This window comes from Choloepus didactylus, chromosome X (assembly GCF_015220235.1).
Source record: "Choloepus didactylus isolate mChoDid1 chromosome X, mChoDid1.pri, whole genome shotgun sequence".
NCBI lineage: Eukaryota > Metazoa > Chordata > Mammalia > Pilosa > Megalonychidae > Choloepus > Choloepus didactylus.
The window spans coordinates 116,439,649-116,449,508 of record NC_051334.1 but is presented as its reverse complement, the minus strand read 5'-3'; positions in this window follow the sequence as shown (position 1 = coordinate 116,449,508).

Genomic DNA, 9,860 nt, shown 5'->3' with positions numbered 1-9,860 from the left:
GAGTATAGATCTATGAAGATTATTTGAAGAAAGTCAGGGAAAACTTCCCAACCCTTCTAAATGACATAAACATGCAAATCAAAGCAGCCCAATTACTCTAAATAGAATAAATCCAAATAAACCCACTATGAGACATATACTAATGGGATTGTCAAATGTGGAAGAGAAGGAGAAAGTTCTGAAAGCAGCAAGAGTGAAGCAATTCACCACATACAAATGAATCCACATAAGACTTAAGTACTGACAACTCAGTGGGCCCCATGGAAACGAGAAAGCAGTGGTATGGTAATTTAAATACTGAAAGAGAAAAATTGACAGCCAAGAATTCTTTATCCAGCAAAGCTCTCCTTCAAAATTGAGGGAGAGCTTAAAATTTTCACAAACAAACAAATGCTGAGAGAATTTGTTAACAAGAGATGTGCCCTGCAAGAAATATTAAAGGGAGTTCTACTGGCTGAAAAAGAAAGAAAGGAGAGGTCTGGAGAAGGGCACAGAACTGAAGAGTATTAGTAAAGGAAACTTAAAGGAAAAAAAAAGAGGAGGGGAACAAACCTGGCAGATAAAAACCAAAGGACAATATGGTTGATTCAAGAATTGCCTTCACAGTAATAACATTGAATGTGACTAGATTAAACTCCCCGAATTAAAAGATACAGATTTGCAGAATGGAATAAAAGTATGATCCAACAATATGTTATTAATAAGAGACTCCTCTTAGACCCAGCAACACAAAGAGATTGAAAGTGAAAGGATGGAAAAAATTATTCCACACACGCTGAAGCCCAAAGAAAGCAGGGGTAGCAATACTAATAACAGACAAAATAGACTTTAAATGCAGAGATGTCAGAAGAGACAAAGAAGGACACTATGTACTACTAAAAGGGAAAATTCACTAAGAAGAAACAACAATCTCAAGTATTTATGCACACAATCAAGGAACCCCAAAGTGCATGAGACAAATATTGGCAAAACTGAAGGAAGCAATAAATGTTTCTACAATAATACTAGGAGATTTCAATACACCACTCTCTTCTATAGATAGAACAACCCCACAGAGGAACAATGAGGAAATTGAGAACATAAACAATGTGATAAATGAATTAGACTTGATAGACATACAGAGAGCATTACATCCCAAATTACCAGGATATACATTCTTCTCTAACACTCATGGAATGTGTTCTAGGATAAATCCTATGCTGGGGCACAAAACAAGCCTCAATAAATTTAAAAAGATTGAAATTATTCATAGCACATTCTCTGACCATAATGGAATGCAACTAGAAGTCAATAACCACCAAAGAACCAGAACATCCACAAATATGCTGAAGTTAAACAACACATCCCTAAACAACCAGTGGGTCAAAGAATAAATTGCAAAAGAAATTGGCAAATATCTAGAGATGAATGAAAACAAGAACAGAACATGTCAAAACCTATGGGATACAGCAGAGGTGGTGCTGAGGGGAAATTTATAGTTCTGAATGGATACATTAAAAAGGAAGAAAGAGCTAAAATCAAAGACCTAAATGAACAACTGAAGAAGCAAGAGAATGATCAGCAAAGTTACCCCAAAGCAAGTAGAAGAAAAGAAATAACAAGGATAAAAGCAGATATAAATGACATGGAGAAGAAAAAAAAAAACAATATGGAGAATAAATAAAGCAACGGTTGGTTCTTTGTGAAGATCAACAAGACTGACAACCCCATAGATAGACTGACAAAGGAAAAAACAGAGAAGACACAAATAAACAAAATCAGAGTGGGGGGCATTATTGCAGATCCTAAAGAAATTAAAAAAAAAAAAAACATGAGGATACTATGAACAACTGTACATCAAAAACTAGACAATTTAGAAGAAATGGATAATTTCCTGGAAGCACATAAAGAACATAGACTGACCCAAAAAGAAATAGAAGACATCAACAAACCTATCACAAGTAAAGAGATCCAATCAGTCACGAAAAAGTTCCCTACATATGAAAGTCCAGGCCTAGATGGCTTCACAGGGGAACTTTACCAAACTTTCCAAAAACAACTGACACAATTCCTGCTAAAACACTTCCAAAAAATTGAAGAAAAAGGAACACTACCTAACTTAATTATGAAGCTAACATCAGTCTAATACCAAAACCAGATAAAGATACTACAAGAAAGGAATGGCCAATTAGGCCAATCTTCCTAATGAATATAGATGCAAAAATTCTCACAAAAATAATTGCAAATGGAATCCAAAGGCACATAAAAGGAATCATACACATGGGCTTCATTCCAGGCATGCAAGGGGGTTCAACATAAGAAAATCAATCAATATATTACAGCACATTAACAAATCAAAAGGAAAATTCAAATGATCATCTAAATAGATGCTGAAAAGGCATTTGACAAAATTCAGCATCCTTGTTTTGATCAAAACACTTCAAAAAGTAGGAATTGAGGGAAAGTTCCTCAATAAGATAAAGAGCATATATGAAAAACCCACAGCCAGCATAGTACTCAATATTGAGAGACTGAAATCCTTCCCCCTAAATTCAGAAATGAGACAAGTATGCCCACTGTCACCACTATTGTTTAATACTGTGCTAGAAGTTCTAGGCAGAACAGTCTGGCAAGACAAGGAAATAAAAGGCATCCAACTTGGAGAGGAAGACGTAAAACTGCCATTATTTGCAGATGATAAGATAGCATATTTGGAAAATCTGGAGGAATTGTTGACACAGCTCCTTGAGCTAATAAACAAATTCAGCAAATGTTCCTATACACTAGAAATGACCTAACTGAAGAGACACTCAAGAAAAAATTCCATTCACAATAGCAACTAAAAAAAAGTCACATACCTAGGAATAAACTTAACCAAGGATATAAAAGACTTACACACAGAAAATTACATAACATTACTAAAATATATCCAAGGGGACTTAAGAGGTGGAAAGATATTCCATGTTCATGCATAGGAAGCCTGAATGTTGTTAAGATGTCAAGTCTATCCAAAATGATCTACAAATTCACTGCAATCCCAATCAAAATTCCAACAACCTACTTTGCAGAATTGGAAAAGCTAGTTATCAAATTTATTTGGAAGGGTAAGGGGCCTCAGTATGCTAAAAACTTTCTAAAAATGCAGAGCAAAGTGGGAGGGCTTATACTTCCTGACTTTAAAGCCTACTATAAAGCCACAGTAGTCAAAGCAGCATGGTACATACACAAAGATAGACATACTGATCAATGGAATCAAATTGAGAGTTTGGATGTAGACCCCCACATCTATGGTTGACTGATTTTTGATAAGGCCTCCAAAGCCACTGAACAGGGAAAGAATGGTCTCTTCAACAAATGGGGCTGGGAGAAGTGGATATCTAGATCCAAAAGAATGAAAAAGGACCCCTACCTCACACCCTATAAAAAATTACCTCAAAGTGGATCAAAGACCTCAATATAAGAGATATTGCCATAAAACTCCTTGAAGATGATGTAGGGATACATCTTCAAACCTAGTATTAGGAGGTAGTTTGTTAGACCTTACGGACAAAGGACGAGCAACAAAGGAAAAAAATATACAAATGGGAACTCGTCAAAATCAAAAGCTTCTGTACCTTAAAGGAATTTGTCAAAAACATGAAGAGGCAGCCAATGCCATGGGAGAAAATATTTGGAAAGCATGTATCAGGTAAGAGACTGATATCCTGCACATATAAAGAAATCCTACAACTCAACCACAATAGTACAAACAGCCCATTTATCAAATGGTCAAAAGATATGAAAGGACATTTTTCTGAAGAGGAAATACAAATGGCCAAAAACACGTGAAAAAATGTTCATCTTCACTAAGTAGTAGGGAAATGCAAATCAAAACCACATTGATATGTCATCTCATACCAATACGAATGGTTGCCATTAAACAAACAGGAAGTGACAAATGCTGGAGATGATGTGGAGAAACTGGAACTCTTATTCATTGCTGGTGGGAATGTATAATAGTACAACCACTGCGGAAGATAGTTTGGTGGTTCCTCAGAAACCTAGATACTGAGTTATCCTATGATCCAGCAATTTCACTTCTCTGTAAATACCCAGAAGATCTGAAAGCAGTGACATGAACAGATACTTGCACACCAATATTCATAGCAGCATTGTTCACAATTGCCGGGAGATGGAAACAATCCAAGTGTCCTCCAACAGAGGAGTGGATAAGCAAAATGTGGTATATACATATAATGGAATACTATGCAGCAGTAAGAAGGAATGAGGTCATGAACATATAACAACATGGATGAACCTTCAAGACATAATGCTGAGTGAAATAAGTCAGACACAAAAGGAGAGTTATTGTATATTACCACTAATGTGAGCTCCTTAAACAAGGTAAAATAAGTGTCTTAAAACTTAGAATATATGGGACTGAGAGATAGAGAGAAGCTATTGAAGAGGGAATGATAACCTAATATGCACAGGTATGATAATGAGGGTGAACTTAAAAGCATGGGAATGGACAGGAGTGATGATTGTTCTTTAATGGGATTCTAAGTATCAGTGCCACATGGAAGGAGAAAATGATTGATAGTGGTTGTTTAAAGGCATGCATCCCACAGATAAGGACTACAAATATAAATGAGTGTTTTCATGATATACTTCTAAGGTATGACACTGGTACAATGAGTTAACAGCAGAGTAGTATATGGAAAAACTACCCATTACATTTTATAGACTATATTTAATAGGAATAACTAACCAGTACTACACTAATACTAGGGATGAATATTTAGGGGGCTGAGAAGAGCTTTGGGATGTTTTGTGTTATGATAATTGTTTAAAATTGAGAGTGATGATGATTGTACAACTAAGTGAATATAATGTGAGGTACTGATTGTTTACCTTGGACAGAATACATGCTGTGTGAAATTAGGAACACCTACTTAATACGTCAAGCCGTTAACCTTGAGGCTTGCTCTTGTGAAACTTAGGGCTGTAAAAGGGAGGCTAACCCTTCCTATAATTATGCCTAAGAGGCACCTCCATAGAACCTCTTTTGTTGCTCAGATGTGGCCTTTCTCTCTCTAAACCCAACTCAGCAAATAGATTCATTAACGTCCCCCCTATGTAGGACATGACTCCCAGGGGATGTACTCTCCCTGGCCACCTGGGACATGTCTCCCAGGAATGGACCTGGCCCTGGCATTGAGGGATTTAAAATGCATTCTTGAGCAAAAGCGGGGAAAGAAAAGTAACAAAATAAGGTTGCTGTGGCTAAGAGATTTCAAGTAGAGTTGAGAGGCTATCCTGGAGGTTACTATTATGAAAGCTCCAGCTAGATATCCCAGATGGTCACAGTATGCCAAGCCCTAACCAAGAGTAGCTCTGAAATACCTAGGTTCCTATTTGAGAATCTATTGAAGTTTCACTCACTAAGTTGAACTGCTGGAAACTTAAATCCACCAGAGTGTTCCTATGCCAGACAAGTCCTAAAACCCAGAGGCAACAGCCTGTTGAATAACATCAACCAGATGCAGCCCCCTTCCCCATCATGTCGACATCCCTTCTCAATATGAACAAGTCAGAGTGGTCACTGCCTAGACACTCCTGAAGATCGAGAAAGTGATTAAATGAGAGGAATGGGTAGCAACAGATAAGATAGGATTTAACAAAGGAACATGGACATTGACTATTTATATAAGCATATATATATATATATATATATATATATATATATATTTTAGATGTTGGGTATTAGAACAGCTAGAAGGATATAACTGAAGTTGTGGAACTGTAACCCATAAGATTCTTTGAAATTTGCTCTATAGCTACTCATTAAATTATACTTTGGAAGTTTTCACTTTTCTGTATATATCTTATATTTCACAATAAGGAAATAACTGAAACTATGGTACTGTAACTCATAATATTTTTGGAAATTTCCTATATAATTACTTGTTAAATTGTACTTTGAAAGTTCTCGCCTTTCTGTATATATGTTATATTTCACACTAATGAAATACCTGAAATTGTGGGACTGTAATCCCTAATATTCTTTGAAATTTGCCCTCTAACTGCTTGTTAAATCATACTTTGAAAATTATTACTGTTCTGTACATCTGTTATAAATTTCACAATAAAAAATGTATTCATAAAACACAGTACAGAAATAGCTAAAAATAAAATGTCAACAAACAATATCTATCCAAGTTCCTTGGACTCTGAAAATATTATTCTAATTCATCTGGAATGCTGTGATTGTACTCTTTTCCAGGCTATCACATTTTCTATTTTGAAACGCAAACCTTCAAACTGGCAATTATGTTAATCACTCAGATGCCGGGCGTGACCAATAAGAGAAGGCCCTGCCCCATGCTAAACTGGCTCAGCCAATAAAGGAATGGCAGTGAACACTCACAGCAATTGGCCAAAGATGTGGAAAGCTATATCAGGCTTAGCAATAAGGGCCATCCTGTGACGTCCTGTCTTGAAGATTGCATGGGAAATCCAAATCAAATCAACAATGAGATACCATCTCATACCAATAGGAATGTCTGCCGTTAAAAAAAAAAAAACAGGAAACAACAAATGCTGGGGAGGATGTAGAGAAATTGGTACTTATTCCTTGCTGGTAGGAATGTATATTGGTATAGCTGCTGTGGAAGACAGCTCGGCAGTTCCTCAGAAATCAAGATATCGAGTTACCTATGATCCAGCAATTCCACTTCTCGACATATACCCTGAGTATATGAAAGGAGTGACATGAACAGACATTTGCACACTAATTTTCATAGCAGCATTGTTCACAGTTGCCAAGAGAAGGAAACATTCCAAGTGTCCTTCAACTGACGAGTGGATAAACAAAATGTGGTATATACATATGATGGAATACTATGCAGCGGTAAGAAGGAACAAGGTCCTGAAACATATGGCAACATGGATGAAACTTGAAGGTATAATGCTGAGTGAAATAAGCCAGACACAAGAGGAGAGCTATTGTATGTTACCGCTACTATGACCTTCCTGAACCATGTAAAATCAATGTCTTATAATGTAGAATATTGGGGACCTAGAGACAGACAGAAGCTAGTGAAGGCAGAATGATAACTAATATGCTCAGATATGTTGAGGGTGAATTTAAAGGTATGGGAATGGATAGGGATTATGATTGTTTGTTAATGGGACCATAAGTATCAGAGCTGCATTGAAGTTGAACAGGATGTAAGTGCTTGCTTAAAGGAATGTGTCCCACAGATCAGCACTACAAATATAGATATGTGCTTGCATGGTATAATTCTAAGGTATGGCACTGGTACAGAGAGTTGGTAAGAGTGGCTAATGGGAAAAATCTACCTATTGCATAGTAGGGACTATAATTAATAGGAATACCTTACTATAATACGAATACACATATACTAGGGGCAAATAATTAAGGGCTGAAAATAGTGATGGGGTGTTTTGAGTCATGATCATTGTTTAAAATGGAGAGTGATGAGGATTGTTAAGAAAAAAAGGCATAAAGGTCTGGCTTTTTTCAGCCCAAGTTACAATACCATTGGTAGGTCATTTTACATCCAGAGATTACAGAGGAAGCATTCGAGTCATTATTTAGTACAACTGAGCCCTGTCATCAGGATTATTACTTATATTATTGAGGAATATTACAAAAAATTTTAAAGGATTACAAAAAGGGAATTTGCTGTGGAAAGAGACCTAGTAAAGCTACCATGAAATCAACAAGCAATTAAGTCCCCCAGGAGGGTGCCACTTGACTGTCTTCAAAAGCCAGAACAAGATTTTGGGCAGTCAAAGGCTCATTTGTGAGCCTTGAGACTATTCAGAGAAAGAAAGAACTGTGGACAAGTTATAAAAACTGCATATCACTGTTTACTTAATTTCTCTCCTGCTAATATTCTTGAAGCATGTTGCCAGTGTTAATCATATGCCATACATATGTTTTACCACAATTATTGTTGAATGCTGGTATCATACATCCTGTATTATGTGAAAAGTCATTTTAACATATTTAATTCATTTGGACATTTAGAGTGTGTCTTGGGTGTTTTATTATAATTTCAGAAAGCAACTAAAACAACATCAAAATACAGGGTAATTGGGCTCTAGAATGAACTGCCATGCAAGGTGATGAAGACCCATGAAATATAGCATGGAAAGAGAAAAACTGGGGCTTGATTTTGAAGCGTGGAGGGGGAAATGAGCACATCTGATTATTCACTCAGTGGATGAATGAGAAAGGCAGGGAGTTATGTGAACAATCTTGATTCCACAATGTGCTTTACAAAAGAAGGTGAAATAACGGAAACAGTTTTATTCCTTTAAAGGAAAAAATACAGGCACCAAACTAGTGGAGTCAATATTAATAGAACAGGCATATTACTATCAAACTTCTTTCAATATGACCCATATAAGAAAGTCACTGAAATACATAATGCAGGAGACAAAATAAAGGAGACAGAAATAGCTAAAACAAAAATTTCAAAACCGAATATCTTTCCAAGCTCCTTTGTTTCTGAATATGCTGTTCTAATTCAATCAGACTTACCGAATCCTACTCTTTCCCAAGCAATAATCTTTCATGTTTTAAAGTATAAACCTTCAAAACCCGGAACCCAGGACCGCTTGGAGGTCAGGAGCATCCAAAGCCACTTAGGGTCTAGAACCCACGTTCCGAGGTGACAACGGTGACAGTCACCAGAAAGCCTATGGGCTCCCGGGAAAGGAAAACCCGTTCCTAGTCAAGCAGCTGACATTGCCCAGTCAGCCCGAGTGCCGCCCGCTTCTGCTTCCCCGCGCGCGGCGTGGCCTCCATCCAATGCTTTTGTGTTAGTTATTTTAATAAGTGCATTGCTTAATTTCCAATAAATTGAAGATTTTCCTGTTGTATTTTCCTTCCTAATTTCTAGCTTCCTGTGTCGAGAGAGAACAATAAACTGTGAATGCAATCATTTGATATTTGTTAAGATTTTCTTGAAAGCCAATATCTGGTCAATTTTGTTAGGTGTTCCATTTGCACTTAAAGTAAATTGGAAATTCCCTTACTGATTAGGTTGTAAATATCTGTAAATAAACCAGTGTGACTCTAACAATGAGAAAATTCATAACCCATCACAACTCAATCATAAGAGGGTTAATACAGTACCAAGAAAGAGCCAACAGGGAGACAGATTCACCTTTTGGGGAGCACCACGTATTCAAAAGAAAGAAAGACTGGGGAAAGGGCAGAATACCAGAGAGAGTTGAACTCCAGAGTGCGAGCATGAGTGAGGATGACTGACCAGTGAGGGGGTTTAAAGTGTGGCATTTTTATATCCAAAGCTGAATACTTCTGATGGGCCATTTAACCTCCCAAGCTCCCTGTTTGATCACTAGAGTCAGGATTTAGGAGAAATGAGCCCCATCATCAGGATTTTTATGTATTATTATTTGGGAATATTATTTAAAAAATCATACAAAATGAAAAGAATTTGCAGCCCACGAGAGCTACAAAAATTACAGGGAAATCAACTGCAAGTAAATCCTCCAGATGGTGCCACGTGATTTTCCTACAAATCCTGAACAAAGTTTTTGGAAGCCAAAAGCTCTTTTCAGAGCTGTGGGCCTGTACATGGAAAGAGCTGTGGACAAGTTAGAAAAAACTGCATTTCACCGTTCACTTAATTTCCCTCGTGCTAACCGCTGCTCCTTCAAATTGCCAGGGTTTGCCAATATACCGTACCAAAATATACATTAACAAAGTTAGTTTTGCAAGCTGGTCTCATATATATTGTATTAAGACAGAAGCCTTTTTAACATAGCAAATACATTAGAAATTGTAAGTGATTTTGGGGCGTTTTGTAATTGTAAATTCAGAGGGCGAATATGAGCCGGGG